This window comes from Solea senegalensis, linkage group LG10 (genome assembly GCF_019176455.1).
Source record: "Solea senegalensis isolate Sse05_10M linkage group LG10, IFAPA_SoseM_1, whole genome shotgun sequence".
Taxonomy (NCBI): Eukaryota; Metazoa; Chordata; class Actinopteri; order Pleuronectiformes; family Soleidae; genus Solea; species Solea senegalensis.
In genome coordinates, this window is record NC_058030.1 from 2,503,741 (window position 1) to 2,523,983 (window position 20,243).

Consider the following 20,243-nt stretch of genomic DNA (forward strand, 5'->3'; position numbering starts at 1 on the left):
ATTACCATAAAAGAATAAGCTCACACTCCAATCAACCATTATCTACTTTATCCTGTGAGGGTCAACAGAAGGATGGAGCTAATCCGAGCTGAAATTGCTACAGTAGTGGAAGAACAAACATACAGAGACAAGCAACCATTCACATTCACACCTACAGGCAATTTAGAGTTGGAACAATGAACCTAATCTAAACGAGATATCTTTGAATTGTGGGAGGAAGCTGGAGAACAAGGAGAAACCAGGGAGAACATCCAAACTTGGCAAAACTAAAATTTGATGCAATGGTGACAGCGTTGACCACTGTAAAGATTTCACATGATACACTTGTTATTTCTATACATGCATTCTGTCAGTTAAGTACACAGCACTTGCAACAGTCACTGTTATATACTATTCGTAAGATTTATGCTTTTTAGTGTTTTCAGAATATTTCAGTTCTGTTTTCAGATAAAATGTGGTTAACTTTTCTAAATGCTATGGAGTGAGTTACATGAATGATAAAAGTTTGATTTCAGTCAGACTAAGACAATAATTCTGTTTTCTAAATGTCATGTGAACACATATGTCTGACTAGAATCGAGCTAGTCTTAGTTGGACTAACATACGTGGATGTTACGATTCATAGTCCAATTACTCCTGCATGTATACTCATAGTCGGACTGGAGTTGGACTCAGTGTTTTGTGCATGCCCCAAAATTTCCTCCCCGGTCTTTCACCTGAAGATAGAAAGAGCCAACATATAAACTGCTGTAGTGACGTCGGCTAGAGCAACAGCTACCCGCTTTTGGACTACAAAATATACAGAACCACCATCTCACCATCCATCTGAAAAGGTATTTTCAATGAGAATTAAATTAAATTTGCATTTCTGAGCAGCTGACATTTCTCCTGCTTTCTGCTATTGTAGATGAGTAACTACCAGGCCTGACGAAAAAAACACTGCATCTGGTCAACTTCTGTAACTCATTTAAACTGTAACGCTGAGCCTCCTGCTGAGGCTATCACTACTGTCAGGAGATCACTAACAAGATACCTCTTGTGAGAGCCTCAAAAGTAAACAGATCGTTTTACACATCTGAACAAATGACCAGTGCACTTGTGTGTCTAGGGTTGTGTGTCTCAGTTTCACAGACTTAAGTGTCTGTAAGAACACACACACAAACACACACACACACACAGGTTTCAGATGACCAATAAGTGTTCAGCAAATCAGTCAAGCAAGACAATTTTTTGACAGTTTTGTTTCAGTGTGTCATTCAGGCACACTTCTTCCACAAGCCTTGAGCTTATTTGTGCGGATACTGCGTTGTCTGTTGTCGCTGGTGTCTTTGGGTGTTTCCGTTTGGAGCTTTATCTGATTTTCTCCCTGACCCACTCTTAATCAGTCATCTCGCTGCTGTCGCCAATATTTACACGCCTCTAGTCTCAGGTTACTTCACTTCACTATCACTTCAGAGGGTCATAGGAGATCCCCCATTCCTGCTGCTGCACCTCGACCTGAAATCCAGATCAAAGTCCACTTATGGGAGCCACAGGGGGAACCCAAACCACTCCCCTCCCCCCAACTGAGACAAAAAGACCGATCTTTTATCTTTGCGTCTGCAGTCTACTTGCTCTCCCCGTGGCCGACAGTCAGCTGACCATAGCGAGTTCTCATTCATAATTATTTTAACAGCTGAAATGTTTGCACTTTGGTCTATTTTGAGCACATGTGACTTATGCAACTCTTAAGTAAGATGTTCTCCCTGCTTCACATCAGAGCAACCATCAGGACCTTCACAGCACTGGCCAGAGGACCCGGAAAAAAAGTATCCATGACACATGTATGGACCATGTCAGTCTCTGTACCCCCATGGTGCGTGAGAGATGCTAATAACTCGTTTTCACCCACCACGCATCTATTTCCCCTTTGGCAGCAATACACCGTTCTTCTGAAATTCTGCATGTTGAACTGGAACAAGAAAAAACATCTGCAAGTCCTAAAATACAATACACTATTGACCACTGCTAAAAGTGGAGAACCCCGACAGTGTAAACATGGTCTTCAGTGCTCTGTAACACATACTGTATTAAGCCAACAGAATTTATGAACCGCATTACAATTTTGAAAGGGGCTATCTGTAAAATATTGCATGGCAAATTGCAACCACACAGGTATTCATTCATTCATTCATTCAGAATATTCAAACAGAAAACACACTGAGGAAAGAAAATTGTTGATATTAAGTCTCTTTAAACTCATATGAGCAAGTTTTTTTCAGTTATTTTTGAGTGTTGGTTTCTTGCTGATTTTTCACATATGAAATGTGTGGTTCCTGTTGATGATGATAATCACATTCTAGCAGCAATATTATATAAAACTGACACCTCTCACAGTAGGCCAGCCCATGGCCAAGAGGAAAGAAAGAGTCTAGACTGAATCTGATGACATGGAAAACTAAAACATTATATTTTTTAAAACAATTTCAGCAGCTGAATGTGGAGAACGTTGACACTACAACCACAGGAAACTCTTTGTCCGTTTAAGGAAACAAAAATGTGACGTCTTAGTTGGAACTCTTCACCCCTGACCCTAACCCAATTGGGAACTAAGTCCTAAACATATTGGTGATGGGGGGGCAGCGGTGACGCACACACCATTAAAAATCCATCGAGATCGAAATCTCTTTTTCAAGAGTGACCTGGCCAAGAGGTCAGTTGCACACGTCATGGTTAGTAGTACAGATTTAGGAGACATGATACAAACAATAATTTTAGACAAAACACTAGTTTAACGGTTTAGTTTGACATTTAAAGTGCAGATGTTGAGGTCACAGTGATGATTTAAAAACACAAACACTGTTTAATGGTTTCTTGTCGTCCGTCTCGGCTCCAAGTGAAATCTGGTCAGACGTTTTCTGATCAGTCTGGAGAGAGTTCCATTTCTGCTCTAACACGGGGAACAGATATATGATAGAAGAAGAGCGGCCTGGTCGGGTGTGTGACACAAAAGACTAAAAAACAAACTCAAAACTCAAGCAAGAGTTTGCAGAGCGTTTAAATTGTTAAAATTGTGTTTTCCATCGCACCTTGTTTCACCTCTTTCCTCTATATTCTCCTTTTCCCATCAGATTCATCTCTGAAAATGTCCATTAAAAAACTAAACCAAGGTATCTGATGATAAAACTTTGTCATCTGTTCCTTTCATTCAACTGAATGAAGAATGATGTATGCAATGGTACTTTGCATACATCAAGTTATCAGTAGGACTTTCATATGGAGACTTTTCCCCAGTTATCACACTATTGAGTTTCTGGTCAGGTCAAGTCAGTTAAAGACTGAGAGGAAATAAAATGAAGTTGATTTAGTAGATTCAGTGGTTGGTTGTTCAACCTTACATGTGCAAATGACCCGCTGAAATGTATACTCATCAATTTGGATACAAAAACCGAATCAAGACCAGATGGTATCCAGATGTTTATTTTAAATACTAATCTTTGTGTCAATCTCCACCAGCTATTGGGTCAAGGCCTTTCACTCAAAGTCACACACTTCATGTACACACTCCGGGACAGTGTTGACATGAAATACACTCTCAATCCAACCCGTTTTCACTTAAACTCTCATCAATTCTACTCCGGATACACCTGTCTTCCACAATGTCCTCCAGCCAAAAAGCAGTGAGTGGACGGGAAAATCAGGGTAGTCGCGAGAATGGCTGACATGGAACCTACAAAATGCTAAGTGCCAAGCAAACCAAACATTTGGGGTTGGTTTTGTGGCCTCTTGTCTTACGGTTAAGTGCTAGCAGTTAACCTAAGTAGCTTGAAGTTCAAGTATTGGCTTTTCCCAACAAAATGTAACATTCCTACAATAGTATGGACAGCAGCGAACATACTCAGCACAATGGCTAATAAATGTAGGTTCTGACAAGTTAACCATGGAGGTTTACGGGCCACCACTCCAGCTTGAAGTCCTGCATATGTACAGGCCTTAATGCATTTGGATTTAAGACAGTGTGACTGAGGTAATGTGTTAACATGCTTGTTGTTAGAAGGTTTATTGTCGGGGTTCAGGTTTTAATATTAGCTCACAATGCGTCTTGCCTTTGCAAAGAAATGGCAACAATCATCTACATTTACTTTTCAAACTCTTCAACTAACCTTCTTGTTATTCAACTACTTACTACAGTTTAGTAAGTAGTAGTAACTATACAGATTCTAAAACCTAACCCTATATAAAAGTGCCTGTTGACTATAAATACTATTTTTGCAGATTATTTCAGCAACTTATTAGTTGACTATCCACTTCTGATTAGTTGGTCACTTGAAAGTTGTCAGACTACTGGTAGGAATATCTACACTTGATGTCAGTAACATCTAATTAAAGTGAAAAACAGTCAACAATAAAGTGGTTCCCAAAAAGAAAAGCTTCTACAGGCTCGAGTGTCAAGTATTTCTGGTGCTTTTCCACCACACAGTTTTAGCATGGCTCGGCACAGACTCTGACACGCTCACTGAATTAAAACACAGGTTGTGATTCGGCTCACAGTCAGCAGCGTTGTCACTAAATACAGCAGACTCCTCCATTACATACTGAAATTTTACACATTTCCTTTGCTAAATGGAGATTAACACACATTTAAGGGATTTTACGCCTTTTAACATCTACAGCTTGGTTTGCTGTGTCGGACGTCGCACTCATGACTCATCCAGTGAAAACACTCTCTGAAAAAAATCAGTGGCCGGCAGTCTGCTGACGGCTCAGCTTGCTTGGAACCTCAACAGAGCCACGTACCAGGTACTAATCTGAAAGGAAAAGTGAAAAAAAAAACGAGCTTAGAGTCGAGCTGTACCGTGCCGAGCTGTGCTAATACTGTAGAGTAGAAAAGCGGCATAATTGTGACCTACACTTGAACCATAGCACGATCTTGGCTCTCTCAAACCCGGAGTAGAACCCTAATTAATGCTTATTCCAGACATGCTTGTATGGAGGACCAAATGGGACAAAATCCAATAAATAAATACACCATTAAATCATTCATTAAATGTGTCATTAAATAATGAAATGTGTCATTAAATAACACATTTCATTATTTCATGGTCCGTGTTGCAGTGGATCATTCATTTATTTTATCTGTCAAACTCGCCCATCAAATTCAGAGGGCGGGGCTAACGCTGAGTCTGCCGAGTCGGATTCATTGCTTTGGTCTGAAATGGCATGGCTGCCATGTATCACAGCATAGCAGCAGGGAAAAGAAATGTAAACCTGAAATAAATATTTTTCTGAGTCCCCGAGCGCAGTTTTAAGATCATTTGAGGCGAGAAATTAGTCATTTAGAATTCCAAAATGTGGTTTGTGTATTAAGATATGATGTATTGTATATAGTTTGGCAGCGACAGTATCGGAGGTGATCAGCTTAATTAATTAAATGTATTTAATGACCCAATTCATTATTTAATGACACATTTAATGAATGATTGAATGGTGTATTTATTTATTGAATTTTGTCCCTTTTGGTCCTCCATATGCTTGATCATTACGTTCACTTGTTGCCAGTGATCACAGAGATCAAAACAATACAGCTGGTGGTGCCTTTAGGCGTCTGCACAGTACTGCGTTTATACAAATGGATGTAGTCACAGATGTGGGTATAGTATATCATATAGTAAATCAGTCAAATTTGACAGTCACATTTAATAACATTCCGAAAGAATGACTAATTCCCCTGGACATGGTTATGTGATAGATTTATTAGACTGTTATTATTTTGACTTTTATTTTTCTGATTTACTGGAGTGGTCATCATTTTCGTGGCATTATATATTCTTTTTTTGGACAGATTGCAGCCACATATAGAGAGGGTTAAAGAGCATATGGGATAAGGTTAACTGCGAGAGAAAGTGCTTCTGAGTGCAGCCAAGAGCCTGTCAGGTCCTTGTGCGAGTCCATGACTAATATTTAAAGATACACGAGAGTTAGGACTTGTGTTCCATGTTTGACTTGCTGTATATGAGAAACTGAGTCACTGAGAAGAGGATTTCTTTACCAAGATGAATGTATGTATCTTGAAAACAGATGTTGGGGGTTGAGCTCGTCTTCCAATCAGTGTCATTCTGTGTACAGTAAATAGACACCTGGAATTTTGTCAGAGACTTTGGCTCTTTTCCTGTCATGCAGAATTCCTTTAAAGTCCCAACCCCAGACTGACATCACACAAACGTTATTGCAACCCGAGCATCTGAGGTTTGGAGAATAGCAGCTACAATGAGAGGAAACTTATTTTACATATGCTGTAGTTCTCACAAGATAAGACATGACCCTGCCAACTTTTCATGCACATGGAAGTAAAGACAAATGTATGCTTCTTGATTGCATGAGATAGACTTACGCTAGGGCTGAACAATTAGAATCAGGATTAGAATCAGGCGCAATATTTCTTAAAACCAAACTGTATGAAATTACAATTTTAGATTAACTATTTTCCTGACCGACACACATCAAATTTTACAGACTGAAGAAAGCATTTCAGTTTCTCATAGATCTGCACAACTACCACACAGCACACAGTTTTAAAATCTTCTTCAAATGAAAATGAGGATAATGATGTAACTAACTGTAATTAGCATTTTCGGTCAAAATCATCACAATTAGATATTTATATGAAATCGTTCAGCCGTGAATTACACCTGAGAGGGAGTTTAAGAGAAGCCATAAAAGTTTAACTTTAACATTAACAAGTGTTAATGTGTTTTTCACCGAGGAGCTACTGAGATGGTTGAAGTTCCTGCAGTTTCATTGAATTAATTGAAGCACTAAACTGAGATAAACAGGGTAAACAGTCTAAATTTATATGTTTATATAGTTTTGCCATTCACACCCATTCACTCACACTTTAATACAGTGCATCTACCTTCAGCCTATCACTCATCTTTCATATCCATTCACACGCTGCTGGCACAGTGGAGCCGGGAATCAAACCCACAACCTTCAAGTTGAAAGACGACTCTCTCGCTCTATCGCTGTCTAACTACTGTCAACCAGAGACAATGTCCTCACAGAGGCTTTGCTGTTCGATACGTGCATGGAGAGAAAAACACACACAAACAGAAGAAACTTCACCGCTCCAAGTATCCAAGTGAAGGTTTCTTGTCTCGATGTGACGACTGTATCACAACTGCGTCGGTCTAATCACTTCACCCCACAAAGTATTGTTTTTAGTGGCTCTGTGTGTCTCTCTGTCTGTTTGTGTTTCCGCACTTGCACTTGCCAATATGACCAACAGAGGCCAACAGAGGCTTTTTGCGTGAATGAGAAGAATCAGAGGAGGAAGAGAAGGATGAACATGAGAGATAAACAGAGGTAAAGGAGGACGGCAATGGCACCGCTCTAGTAAATTACAATTGCAATTTGACTGCTGCTGCTGCTTGGATCAATGCACACGCTGATTCTCAGTCTCTGCCTGTTCATAAAAACGAAACGGACCGTTATGTATGTGAACATGTGCAGCTCCTTGTTTCAGAAAAACTCTCTGGCAACCAACACTGGCCAGTGTTTTGGACAACAGACAGTACTCCTGAAAGTAAAAGTCAACCTCAGTCAAATGCACCAAACTAAGTGTATACAGTTTTACAGCCACTCCATGCATTTGGTTCATCTCCGAGCAAGTTGAATCATTTCTTTCTTGGGCCATAACTTACAGTCAATCAAAATCAGTCTTCATTTTGAGTCATGCCTGTCGCTGGTAGACAGAAACTAAAACATAACCTCCAAGGTGGAGGCCATTCATCTCCTTCACTGTTTGAATGAGGTGTGAACTGTGCAGAAACCTGTCTGCGGCTCCAAGTTCAATGAAAACAACCACTATGTCTCAATTCCATGTGTTAAAGTGGGATTGGATTTATGTGCATCAGATCAACACATGTTCTGGCCGCTGGCCTGTGCCCGGAGTATTTGCCAGGTGCAAGATTCAGAAAGCTGCTAATAAGTCTTGTGTCTCAAATACAACATTTCAAATTTGCCGGCAGAGAAAAAAAATAAATGCACTTGATATGAACGGATTATTTATGTATGGAATTAATTAAGACGAAAGCTAAGCACATTTTTGCTACAATTTTTGTTAGTTTTACAATTCATTTTCAGTTAGTTGTCGTTTCTTTTTAAACTCTAGTTTTTATTTTTATTTCAGTTAAAGAAAAAACATTTAATTTCATTCAGTTCTCGTTATTTTGTTAGTTCTCCTTAACTATAATAACCCGCCATCTTGGATGGCTATGTACAGGGTTTGTGAGGCTGCTCCAACTTTCCGAGTTGGGAATCCAGTTTGAATCTGAATTTCAGACTTCCCGATGACAACTTGAGTGCCCATTAATCACACTAATCTTTGCGTTAAGCTCAGGCTAAAACTCCCGTAGCTGTCGTTACGACCAGGCCTATTGGGAGAAAACCTGATCGCAACAAGAATGTGGAGACTCCCTCTTCCCAACTCCCAAGAAACCACCAGCAACACACACAAAAAAACACTTTAAAGGTTTATTAAAAACAGTCTGGCTTTGAGTCTGGATGGAATGATCAGGTCTCTGTACAAGAACCAGCTCTCCCAGGATCCAGCGAGGCGATTACACACACGTCATTCACTCAAACGTTCACACCTACAACCCATTTCACACTCTTACATGCACAACCACTTGACGTCAAAACAAATACTGACGTATTTTGTTACTCAAAAAATGATGGGAGGCCGAGTTATTTCAGCGAGTGTAGTTGCATTATGGCTTTCTTAAAACTTAATTCTGCAATTTCTCAACCGATTTACATCTGGATTTCACGTTGCTTCCCTTTTTTTTTACTCCTGCGAGCCGAGTTGGCAAACACCTACAGGGAGAGACGGACGGGGTAAAAGCTATTGCAACATCTGGAAGTCTGTCCATGTGAAGAGGAAAGGAAACGACACGTCACATCAACACATAAAAGCTAAATATGTTAAGTTCAGCAGTTTTTTTATAACTTTGAGTTAGCTGCTGCTTCTTCTCAGCACTTAATAATGATATCACAAGGTTTTTCGCCAAGCAGGTAGTTATTAATGGTAAAGATAACGTTATTACTCATATTAATAACTCAAATGAATCTATACTTATTAATGGGATATGTGCCCCAAACGAAAGGGCAGTTGCTAATCAATTATGTGAATATTTGCGCATTAATGGCCTGTTTGAAGATTTTCAGTCAGATTTTAGATTACATCATAATACAGAAACAGCACAAGTTAAAGTTAGTAACGACATTCTCTTGGCCTCAAATAATGGTCTAGTCTCTTTACTTGTCCTGTTAGTGCTGCATTTAACACCATTGATCATAATATTCTACTGCAGACTTGGGTGCTGCCCTCTGCTGGTTTAAATAATACTTATCTGATAGATTCCAATGTGATCATGGTAATGACAAAACTCCAGGAATGTCTCAGAGACATTAAGTCCTGGGTGACCTGTAACTTTCTACTTTTAAACTCAGAAAAAACTGAGGTCATTATTCTCGGCCCTAAACACCTCAGAGAAAAACTTTCTGATCACATTGTCACTTTAGATGACATCACCGTGGCTTCCAGTTCCACTGTGAGTGTCTTCCACTCTTTGTGTCTTTCCTTCCTCTGTCACTCTCTCTCTCTCTCTGTGTCCGCATCTTGCAGGTTGCAGGATCCAGATCCAGCTTCCAAGGCTATTACTATCATACATATCACCTCCATTATTATTATGCTATAATTAAAAGTCGATATCAGTAGAATTTTTAATAGTCTATATAAATTACATTGTAGTTCAATAAACATGTTATCACTGACTCAGAACTGTCCTGCATAAACTTGTAACTTGATACAGTTGTATCTGCTCCTGGTCTCTCTCTTCTGTCTCTACCTCATCTCATTCTCGTCCTTTCTGTCCCCCACCTCTCCTCTGTCCCCCATTTTTCCTTTCACCACAACCGGTCGAGGCAGATGGCTGCACATCTCTGAGTCTGGTCAGATTATTCCTGTTAAAATACAGTTGTTTTTTTCTCTCCACTGATGCCTAGTGTTTGCTCATTGTGTGAACTGTTGGGTGTCTCTGCTCTCCTTGATGCTGTCTACGTACAGTGCCTTGAGATAATGTATGTTATGATTTGGCGCTATACAAATAAAATTGAATTGAAATGAATTATGATACTCCTGTATTATAAGCGTTAGAGAACTAACACTGAGGTTCGACAGACAGATGGAGCTTGTTGCTCGTCACTGTGCAGGTGACGGGTTCAGAGAGAGTGTAAATGGCTCATAAAAATGTGTTTCTAGATCTGAACCTGCATGTCAGCGCATGTTCGTGTCTGCATCTGTGTGTGTGAGACACGCAAAGAGGCTGCATGGGTCATTTTAAACCACACTAAGTGGAAGCTTGTGGTTACCGTCATATGTACGACATTAAAAGCTCCAGTGTGTTGAATTTAGGAAGTATTAATCAATTGAAACTTAATAAATTATTACCTCTGCCAAAGAGGTTCTTGCCTTTAGCAGCATGAGTCCGTCCGTTCATCTGTCAGTCTTTCTGTCTGTGAGCAGCATAGCTTAAAAAATTCTTGATATTATGTACTGGGAAAGCAGGTTTTCTGGCGCAAGGGACAAAATGATTAGGTTTTAGGTCATAATACAGATCAAGAAAGTGAGCGGCCATGGTTTGATTGATTGATTTGATTGATTGTTGATCTTATTTTCTTGTCATGCACAGGGAAACTACTACAAACTCCAGTGCACTTGGTTTGCAAAGGTTAGTGTCAGTAAAAAGCTTTTTTTGACCTTTCAGGGGTTTTAGTCTCTGTCAGTGCCATAATGAGAACATTCCATTGGCAATTGGGACTCACCTATGCCTGAGGCTGAATTTGAAGAATGGATGACTGGGGCCACAGTTGGTGGGAAAGAGCTCCCCATTCAGAGGCCAACAATTTAACTGATATTATCACTTGTGTATGTTAGTAATGGGGTGGTAGTGCTATTAAGGATCTGAGGATCTTAATCCACCCAAACTATATAGACCTAAGCTAATGTACCAGTAGATTTTAGGCTGCCTCACGATACGATACATGGTCCACGATACCAATAACAACACGATTCTGTGCTCATCAATACATTGCAAGACAATCATATAACGGAAGAAAACAAAATGTTAACGTGAAAAGTTAAAAGTGTATCATAGAGCACTGTTTCCCATCCCTGGTCCTCAGGGAAGACTGCCCTGCATGTTTTAGATGTTGCCCTGCACCAACACTCCTGATTCAGATGGTCAGCTCGTCAACAAGCTCTGCTGAAGCCTGGTAACGAGTTGTTCATCAGAATCAGGAGTGTTGGAGCAGGGCAACATCTCAGTGTTCCCTGAGGACCAGGGTTGGGAAACCCTGTCATAGAGAACAAAGTACACAGAAAGTGGACGGAGCACCTCTTAACGTAGCTTTCTCCGCCATAAACTCTCTCAATCTTCTTCAGCCAGGTCACTTCCACCCAAGTTTCCCATCAGTTATTTGAGCAGCGCCGCCATAAGGAGACATGACGTAGTGAAGAGTTTCCCAACAGGGCTATTGGTCGTCACTGTCGACCAAAATCGAGGATAAAGTTGTTGGTTACATAATCGCACAACCTTTTTGTGAGACACGGAGTGAGACGTCTCGCTTTCTACCCTCATCTCAGGTAATCGTCAAGTTAACAACAGCCATGCTTATTGTCTTTATTGTTAGTTGCATTATTAAACGATAACTAAATTACTCTCAAACTATTTTTTAAATTGATTGGATTTGAGGGTTTTAAGTGTTTTCTTTATGTGATCAAAACAGGCTCTGTGTGTTCAGCTTCTAAAAATGTGAATATTTTCTTTCTTTATTTTGAACCTTTTCTGACATTCTGTGGACCAAACAAGTAGCACACCTGTGGGTGTGTTGGTCTTAAAATGAAGTTACATTGATATCTTGAGGCATCAGAAAAACCACTGCGCTACTGAGCAACAATTACCTGGTCTAATGTCGATGGAGCAACTTATTTGTACAATAAGTATTCTTACCTCCACAAAGTGACCACTGAGCTTTTAATCCACAGCTGCAGTAAGGAGCCATCAAATATAGTTCATCCCTCCTTTTCCTCATGTCTCTTATTTCAATCTCTTGTTTGTATAACCATATCTTATGTTATGTTAACTGTGTGCGGTTTTCTAAGACTTTCTAAGTGTTTCCTTGTCGTGTTGTATACGTTGCTGAGCCAAAAGCTCCTTCCCTTCCCCTTACTCGTGGAGGTTAAATGTTGGCTCAACTCCTTATCTGTGCAGCCTAAAGTAGTTGTTGACAGGACAGAGGATTAGCAGCAGACTGCGGAGGCAGAGCGTCCACCGGCCTTAAGCTCATGTATGAGCAGATCCACCCCCTCAGCAGAGAACTGCTCACTTCATCAGTTTCCTGCGTTTGCCTTTTAAATGGGGTGGCTCAGTGGTTAAGACTGGTACCCTATGTGCGAAAAACATCATGGTCGCACCCCTCGCTGATTGTACTCAATTCCATTGTAAGTCGCTTTGGATAAAAGCGTCTGCTAAATGACATGTAATGTAAAATAGGAATGGACCAAAAACAGGCAACATTGGCTTTTAAAGGAAATGACAAGCAAAATTCTGACTGGCCTATTTAAGTCTACATATAATTTAGACACTAAATACAAACCTCGTGCCCTTCAATACAGGCTATGTGGAAAGGGAAGTTGGCTTGGTGCCGGTTGGGTCCCCACCCATGAGCAAAGCACCCATCCCCCAATGCGCCCCGGGGCGCTGCTCAGTGGCTGCCCACTGCTCCTAATTCTAGGAAGGGTTCTAGTAGAGGATGGCTTAAATGCAGAGACGCATATTATGGTTGCAATTAAAAGTTCAGTGAAATCATGATCAACATTGTTAATGTGATATAATGACCAGGAATATTGTGATATCATTTTAAGCTCATATCTGCCAAGTGGCCCCAGGCCATTTGAGTTCAAAGACTCCTGCTTTAAACCATGTGCTTCTGATCTTCCAACTACAGCCTTTTATCTGACTAATGTTTCCATCATGGTAACGTTCAGTTTGGTACAGTAAAGTTCAGTTTGGAGCGGTAAAAGCAGTGTGTCAGACTCCCATTTCAACTGAGAACAATCCCTTTACTGGGTAGACGAGATGCCCAATGGCTGCGTCAGTGAGACACGTAGTGTGATGTTGTACTGGTGTGACGTCATTGAACACAACAGACAAGGTTTGTGGCCGTTTGTGTCTCAATAAGACGTCAAGCTTTGTATGAGAATAGACTTCCATGGGATATTTACACAGCTGCCACGGGGAGTGAAGCTTTTCTGTCGCCCCAATCAGCTGGCTGTTGTGGAAAACCTGGACCGTACCATTTCCCTGTGGTACCCCAAAGCAAGGGTGCCAAAAGATTTAACGATTGGGGACAGTTATTTTGGTACTATTCCTAATGGAGACGCAAACCAAGCCGTTCCACACATTTCTACATTGCATTATGTCTTCATCTCTTAGCATGAACTGCAGGGAACATTTACAAAAAGTAGTGTTGACCTCTTAATCTGTGTCTCAATACTAATGAGGCTTGTTGGAGATGAAGCTCAACTTCTTCTTCTACATTCCACACAAGTCTACCAACAACAACAATCTGCGTGTCGGGTAAAAAAACCCTTCCACAAGTCTCCTCATGCTACTGGCAAACACTTGGTTAGGAACACAAGGACTTGGACTTTAAAGAATCCAGATCTATGGCCGACACAAGGTGTTCGCAAGCGACCCCATCAATCCTAACAACACCCGACATCAACAGAGTGTATCAATCTGTCAACTTCCAGACATAATTCACTCGCCCTCAGGAAGACGCACAGCTGGGTTTCACCGGCGCGGCCTGAAGGACGAGGCAGGGAAATATGTAACAGAGCGTCTGAGCATCGCAGCGATGGCACTTCGGTGTACATAACGGACAGATTTGTGTTTCCTGGCTAACATGTCTTTGGACTGTCGGAGGAACACTTAGCTAATGTATTATACAGTGATATGGATTAGATTTGCTGTTGCAGCAAAGCTATGATGACCATAAAGTCTCATTATTTTTCTGGAACACGTCCAGAATATAAAGTACATTTTTAGGTTTTAAAATGTCAGAAACTCGGGTTTAAGTTTCTGGTTTTTAGTGTGACCGAGACTTGCACTTGAACAACACCGCAACCCCATCACTCACCCCTAATGGTCCTACTCTTTCATTTCAATTACACCAGGTTTATTAAAGACATACGCATACATGCCATATGAGTTATGGACAGTTTGCTCTCAGTCTCATAATCCCAGAGACCCTTAGTCAGTGCTGTATTTTTTAGTCTGGGTTTCACTCCGGGGTCAAGAGTTCAAGTGTAAGTGCAGGTCGTACAAAATACCTAACTCTAACTTAATCTGTAGAAGCTGTATTTTCTGGATGTGCTCCAATAAATTCAATTAGATTGAGGAATAATTATTCTACATGGCCATCGGCGTTCTTCCTTGTGCAATGCGATAATCCAGGTACGTCAGGGTAAAAAAAACGATATTTTAATGAATAAATGAAGGCGCTCTGAAGTAAATAGTCCCTGCCAGTCGCCACTACTTCATGTCACCTCGCGGTGGCACGGCAGTTTGCTCTTTCCTTAAAGGAACAAAAGATTGAGCGTGTCATTTTTTGAATCCTTTGACGGTAAATAATACAACAACAGCGGATTCCTGAGTAACACGGCTAAACCCTGACCCCAACACACTCAAAGACATGTGGGCCTGAATCATGAAGACCTGTCTGTCCGTCCGTTCGAGTCCTGACACAAGTTCATTTTCGCTAATTCGATCAGTGTACACACACGGACTGTCACGGACTGGAAATAATCTACTTCCCATCATGCCACTGGCTTATGTTTATGTTTGATCTCTGCAGACTCGTTATCTGCAGGATGACGACGGCCTCCGCCTGATTCCCAGATCACTGATGTCTACTGACGACAAACAGATCCATACAGTATTCAACAATTACTGGGGCAAACTGTTTTCGTTAATCATAATTAAATTGATTATGTGTGGAATGTCAGGTCAGGTATCATTAAGTCTTTAATTGTCAAGACTTGGTCGGTCTCTCTTTCCCATGACTTAGATTTATGTGTTTTTTTATACTTGAAACTAAAATTCCTCTCATTGTGTATGTTCCTGAGAGAACGTGGGTCAGGTTCAGTTATGTCTAGAGCTGCAACTAACGATTATTTTCGTTATCGAGTAATCGTTTGGTCAATAAAATGTTAGAAAAAATGTTGATCAGTGTTTGTCAAACCAGGAAATGATGATGTGATGATTTTTTTTGTTATCTGGAGCAAAGCAAGCAGAATATATTCACATTGAAACGACCGGAAATCTTCTTGTAATTCAAATAATCGAGTAGTTTCAGCTCCAGTTATGTCGCTGTGAAACATAGAATAAAACAGAGGCAAATCCACGTCAAATATAACAAGTAAAAACATGTGATGAAGACAAATCAGTTTCTATGAAACAGACGACGCATTTCAGGCCCAGTTATTCACACAGAAATTCTCCCAAACTCATCAGTGAAAATCAGTGAAACAGAAGACATACAACAATATACAACAATATTTGTATAATAAGAATAGATGTAGTATTTTTGAAAAATTGTGCTTTCCAACCAGTTTTTTTGTTTGAGGATTTAAAAAAAATAAAAACTGAAACATGAAATGCTATAATAAGTGTTTTTATTTTATGTATATATAAATGTATCACCAAGCAACTATCACACAAGGGTCTGATATTTGTTCTGTTAAGACTTAGGGCTGAACAATAATCACAATTTTATCGAAATCGCAATACGGTTAAATATTTGTTAAAGCAAAAATGTGTCAAAAAATATCATTTTAACGATGAATTATTGTCTTGATCTACACACATCTTATTTTACAGACTGAAGAGAACATTGGTGGCTTCCACTTGACCCAACCAGCCACATTTATTGACTATTAGGGCCCGAGCCACGAATGGCAGGGGTCGAAACGGCTCCTGGCACAAATTCATTCGAGGAGCATATTGCAATCCTTCAGATTATTATTATATCCGTGGATTTGCGGTCGTTTTTGAGGGGGTTAACGTGTATAAAAACTCGAGGGCTCTCAGTAACCATGTCCTATACTCAACAGGAAGTCGGCCATTTTTAATTTTGGCATCCATTTGGCGATTTGCACCCTACGTAAATGAGCGAACTTGTCTGAGCGTGTTTGTCGTACTGACATGAAAAAATTTGCAAATTTGTAGTTTAGTTTATTCTAAAATTCTGTTCAGTCTTTGGACTTTTTGGACTGTTATTTTGACTCAGTTTTCACTCTGTTTATGTTTAATCAGGGAGCTCATTGTACTTTGATTTTGTGAATTGACAGTTAAAATGTGTCTATTTTCGAGTTAGATTTGGCCTTTGCACATCCTGAAGCTACTTGCGCCTCGTCTTTATTACTTGTAAATAAGTGGTTCAGCGGTTCTGTGGTTAGTTGAGTATTTTTATGTTACGTTATGGGGCGTAACAGCAACACACACGGGCTATTGAAGCCATTCATGATGGACGTTTGTCCTTTTTCCCTGGACAACAACTCAAAATAAACCCACAAGGGTTGGATTATGTCAAGTTCTCAGTGGTTACACTTCAACAAGCATTAATAAATGAGAACTGATGGTCATTAATGGTGAGTATGAAATTGAATTATACACATGTGTGCTGGTTATAACTTATGAGGCGTGTGTGACACGTGTTCATGAGTTTGGTACTTGCTTCCTCTTGCATGGAACAATAACTTTTGTTGTTTGCTGTAAACGTAAATAAAGGCTAACAACCACCTGGGTGACAGTCAGGAAAGAGGTTTGGGTCCAGCTTGGTCACTTTATTCTCTCGTCCAGTGTCGTATATGTTACACCTGGTTTTTCCAGTGGATTTCCTCCCATGTTTCACAGCTCGTTTAGAAAATGTCGTTCCCATCTCGCATGACTGACCTTCTCAGCACTTCTACGTGTAAAGTGTACCCCCTACTGTACGTGCGTGCTCCAGATCTGCAGACCAACTGTTTGTTCAAGGTCCTCGGGGCAAGACCTGAGACGGAACACAAGGAGGTCTGTGTGACGTGTGCGTGCCTCTCGCTCGTGTGCCGTCCCGCCGACGTGTTTATGACTCCAGCTCCTGAATTATCTCTGACAGAAAAATGTCATGTTCTCAGCCAAGTCATTAAATATAACTACAGTGAAAAGGTTTATTTTTTTGCTGGGAACTGCCAAAAATTCAAAGTAACACTCAAGACACAACTCAGCGAACATGCAACGCCGCATCCGGTCTGAATCAGAGGGCTGAGAATCAGACTTCTGCTACTGTGTGTACTCTGTGGAAGCTTTTCAAAAAGCAAACGTTATAGTTTCCCTTTCCCGTTTTATACCACTCTTTTCTCCTTCAGACGTGTTGAGCGCCTCTGTTTCCATGACAGTGACGGATGTGTATATGCGTCTGCTTAGGGAACTTCGCTGCACAAAGAAAATATGTTAATACACTCTTTGAAATCAGTCACTCGGGATGACACTGAATTATGTGCGTGCATTTTTTCCCTCCCCCAGTGTCAACATGCAATGCTTTGATCCTAACCTTGTGTTCGGTAAATTTGCAATATTTCTAAGAAAACAGCTTTCAAAGGAAAATGCGGCTTCAAACGTCAAAAAATTGATATCTTCATTTTATGAAGCACTAAGTATAAGTTACTGCAGGTAGATTATGCTTTAATGATTTAATGGGGTGACCCTGCTCTGGAAAGAGGAGACGGGTTTAGGAACCTTCACCGAGAGAATATGATAATTTAGAGTAGCTCAGTTTGAGATAATCCAGGAGTACGGCTTCATTTCACTTATAACTTGGCTCTGAACGGTCAGGAGACGGTTGATTAATGTGCGTCGACACCGTGTTTGTCAGGATAAAAGCTTGAAGTATTCAGAGACATTAGAGTTACATAGTCTACTGCTCCCCTTTAGTTGTAAAGTTTGGTGCCAAGTTGAAGACATTTAAATACTGAAATAACACAACTGAACCGACTTTTTCTTACGTGGTTTGAATTTCCTTCGGTCCCAGCTGATTCTCGGTACAAACCACACACAGAGTCTGGATATGTATCTCATACAAACCCACTTTAAAAATCCCCAAACTATCCCTGACACTGTTGTATTTACTTAGAACAGAGACCAACGGACATGTTGATGCCAATGTGGATTTAGCAGATTTTCTTTTTTTTAATTGTCCATCTAATAAAACATAACTGTTTAATGATAACAAATATTGTGCATGAAGTTGTCGCCATCCATATGAGGCGTGTGTATGTCTGTCAGTGTCAGAGGCTGTTGAGCATTTTAAAAACACACTATTACTCCATCCCGTTTGACACAGGTTTTGTGAAAACATGTTTGTTTTGCTTCTTTAGCTCTGTATTGTTTTTTTTAAAAATGTTTTTGTTTGATGCTTTATTTTATACCTCGTTATTTTTTAACTTGAGTTGAGTTTTACAAAATCATTAAAACACTAAATCATGAATACATTTAATTTAATTTAATTTAATTTAATTTAATTTAAGAAACCAGAACATGTTCACATTTAAGAAGCTGAAACAATCAGAAATCTTATTTTTTATAATGAAAAAATCCCTCAAATCAATTATTAAAATAAACGATTCATTTAGTAATGGATTAATAATCGATTATTTGAGTAATTCTTTCAGCCCTACGATGAACATCACATGGTACACCCGGAGAAATTATTATTCTGGGCCATAATAATGAATTGGACAGATTAAGCTACACAGATCACCAGCATCTGGTGAGAAGTGTTGGTACGTAATTTAGTCAAACTAAGAAGTGAGAGTACCTGACCACTTCAAGCACTGCATGTAGTATACTTAAACTACTTAGCAAATACAGATGGTTGTCAGGTCAGACAGAGACACAACAACGAAGCAGCAGAGAGGCCCTGCTCAGTGGGTCAGCGACGAGAACGGTGATAAATAAATTGTTAAAAAACAAAACAAACAAATAAAAAGCAAAACCCCGAGACTGATGGCCAGTGTTTTGTTTTTTTTCCATTTCTGAGACATGGCAGGTTTACAGAGACATTTGACAAATGGCTGCCGAGACGCAGAGCTACAGAGCTGTCGAGGTAAAACACTCCAGAACAGAGAGACAGGGAGGCTTGTGCACCAACATGGGCAAAGAAAAACAAATAAAACACAAGATCTGTTGTGAGTTTTGTGGCGAGAGACATGAAAGACGCTGGAAGACGCTTTGGAGAAGGGAAATTCTTTTTGCTTAATGACCGTGTCACAGAATAGTAAAGAGTTAGAAATGTAATGCCACTTCATGTCGTCTCAGGAGCAGGACGGTGAAGACATTATGACTGCGGCAGGAGTATACCAGAACAGTGGGACTGTAAAGTGAAGGGTCACGGCCAAACAACAGCTCTTTACAAGACTGACAAGATAGTCCAGATAATCCAACATGTCCAAATAGTGTATCTGCAGACATCTTCCCGTTTCATCTCCTCGACACACAGCTAGAGCAAATAAAGACATGTAATGTAGAACAAGACCAGCGAGCGTCCACTGGGGCATAAAATAACAAGTCACTTTTGAAGCGATAGACCGCAATGATAGAATCCTCCATAAGAGGCAAGAAAGCTAACCGAGCCGTGCGGTTTACTGAAGTCCAGTGGTCAAATCTAGCACCAGACTGCTTGTAAAAGTCACCAAGGTTTCAGAGACGTGGGACTGAGCGCCGCAGCAACCTTCAAGCCCTCGTGGGCGACGCGCAGGCTGCCATTATGTTATTTCTGGAACTTTTCGGGGATTACGAGAACTCTCTGAGGAGACGGTGAGACGGAGTGGTATATTTACTACGTCTCAATCCTCTCCGTTGACAGACGGAGCTCAGTTTGAGTTACAACCAAGTGACACCGAGGATGAGACCGCGGACCAAAGATGACATTTCAAATGAAAATCAGGGAATTTGTGGCTGAAACCACTCATTTCACGTCAGGATACAAGTATGTATTTTGTACACTGGCGATGATTAAAACAAGTACCAAGCTGAGAACATACTTGTTTTCCCTCTCATTAAAGAGACTGTTTCACACCTGCAAACCACTAATCTGAGATTATT

General features: G+C 40.3%; 2 protein-coding genes across 3 annotated transcripts in view; both read right to left on the reverse strand.

Moving 5' to 3' along the window:
* Positions 1–20,243, reverse strand: part of necab2 (N-terminal EF-hand calcium binding protein 2) — a 521,316-nt gene that overhangs the window by 63,404 nt on the left and 437,669 nt on the right. The window lies entirely within an intron of this gene.
* il34 (interleukin 34) overlaps positions 1–20,243 on the reverse strand; it is a 64,601-nt gene that overhangs the window by 17,386 nt on the left and 26,972 nt on the right. The window lies entirely within an intron of this gene.